Genomic DNA, 2,280 nt, shown 5'->3' on the forward strand with positions numbered 1-2,280 from the left:
GAAAGAGGCACAGAAATTCAAGTTTTAGTTTTTGAAAATTCAGTTTTTGGCTGCTTTTGCTGCTTTGTAGTTCACCTAGGACCTTAAGATTTTGCATGAGCCGAACTCTGGCAGCCACATTACACGAGAAAAAGCGAGAAGTGGTAATTCGTAGTAAAAACCGCAGAAAACATAACGTTTTCAACATTTGTTTTCGAAATGACGTAACTGAAAATCTTCACATTGGACGCATTACCCTCAAAAAGGTTTACATTTATCGTCTGGCAATTAATGCCGCGTGATGACGTTTGCGGTCGCACCACTCTGTACGAAGTAGAAGCTTCTAAGTTGTTGCAGTCACCAAGAAAGAGGCACAGAAATTCAAGTTTTAGTTTTTGAAAATTCAGTTTTTGGCTGCTTTTGCTGCCTTGTAGTTGACCTAGGACCTTAAGATTTTGCATGAACCGAACTCTGGCAGCCACATTACACGAGAAAAAGCGAGAAGTGGTAATTCGTAGTAAAAACCGCAGAAAACATAACGTTTTCAACATTTGTTTTCGTATCGACGTAACATAAATCTTCACATTGGACGCATTACTCTCAGAAACGTTTACATTTATCGTCTGGCAACTAATGCCGCGTGATGACGTTTGCGGTCGCACCACTCTGTACGAAGTAGAAGCTTCTAAGTTGTTGCAGTCACCAAGAAAGTGGCACAGAAATTCAAGTTTTAGTTTTTGAAAATTCAGTTTTTGGCTGCTTTTGCTGCCTTGTAGTTGACCTAGGACCTTAAGATTTTGCATGAACCGAACTCTGGCAGGCACATTACACGCGAAAAAGCGAGAAGTGGTAATTCGTAGTAAAAACCGCGGAAAACGTAACGTTTTCAACATTTGTTTTCGTATCGACGTAACTGAAAATCTTCACATTGGACGCATTACTCTCAGAAACGTTTACATTTATCGTCTGGCAACTAATGCAGCGTGATGACGTTTGCGGTCGCACCACTCTGTACGAAGTAGAAGCTTCTAAGTTGTTGCAGTCACCAAGAAAGAGGCACAGAAATTCAAGTTTTAGTTTTTGAAAATTCAGTTTTTGGCTGCTTTTGCTGCCTTGTAGTTGACCTAGGACCTTAAGATTTTGCATGAACCGAACTCTGGCAGCCACATTACACGAGAAAAAGCGAGAAGTGGTAATTCGTAGTAAAAACCGCAGAAAACATAACGTTTTCAACATTTGTTTTCGTATCGACGTAACTGAAAATCTTCACATTGGACGCATTACTCTCAGAAATGTTTACATTTATCGTCTGGCAACTAATGCAGCGTAATGACGTTTGCGGTCGCACCACTCTGTACGAAGTAGAAGCTTCTAAGTTGTTGCAGTCACCAAGAAAGAGGCACAGAAATTCAAGTTTTAGTTTTTGAAAATTCATTTTTTGGCTGCTTTTGCTGCCTTGTAGTTGACCTAGGACCTTAAGATTTTGCATGAACTGAACTCTGGCAGCCACATTACACGAGAAAAAGCGAGAAGTGGTAATTCGTAGTAAAAACCGCAGAAAACATAACGTTTTCAACATTTGTTTTCGAAATGACGTAACTGAAAATCTTCACATTGGACGCATTACTCTCAGAAGCGTTTACATTTATCGTCTGGCAACTAATGCAGCGTGATGACGTTTGCGGTCGCACCACTCTGTACGAAGTAGAAGCTTCTAAGTTGTTGCAGTCACCAAGAAAGAGGCACAGAAATTCAAGTTTTAGTTTTAGAAAATTCAGTTTTTGGCTGCTTTTGCCGCCTTGTAGTTGACCTAGGACCTTAAGATTTTGCATGAACCGAACTCTGGCAGCCACATTACACGAGAAAAAGCGAGAAGTGGGAATTCGTAGTAAAAACCGCAGAAAACATAACGTTTTCAACATTTGTTTTCGCATCGACGTAACTGAAAATCTTCACATTGGACGCATTACTCTCAGAAACGTTTACATTTATCGTCTGGCAATTAATGCAGCGTGATGACGTTTGCGGTCGCACCACTCTGTACGAAGTAGAAGCTTCTAAGTTGTTGCAGTCACCAAGAAAGAGGCACAGAAATTCAAGTTTTAGTTTTTGAAAATTCAGTTTTTGGCTGCTTTTGCTGCCTTGTAGTTGACCTAGGACCTTAAGATTTTGCATGAACCGAACTCTGGCAGCCACATTACACGAGAAAAAGCGAGAAGTGGTAATTCGTAGTAAAAACCGCAGAAAACATAACGTTTATAACATTTGTTTTCGAAATGACGTAACTGAAAATCTTCACAT

The sequence above is a fragment of the Schistocerca serialis genome, chromosome 12, assembly GCF_023864345.2.
Source record: "Schistocerca serialis cubense isolate TAMUIC-IGC-003099 chromosome 12, iqSchSeri2.2, whole genome shotgun sequence".
NCBI classification, from domain to species: domain Eukaryota; kingdom Metazoa; phylum Arthropoda; class Insecta; order Orthoptera; family Acrididae; genus Schistocerca; species Schistocerca serialis.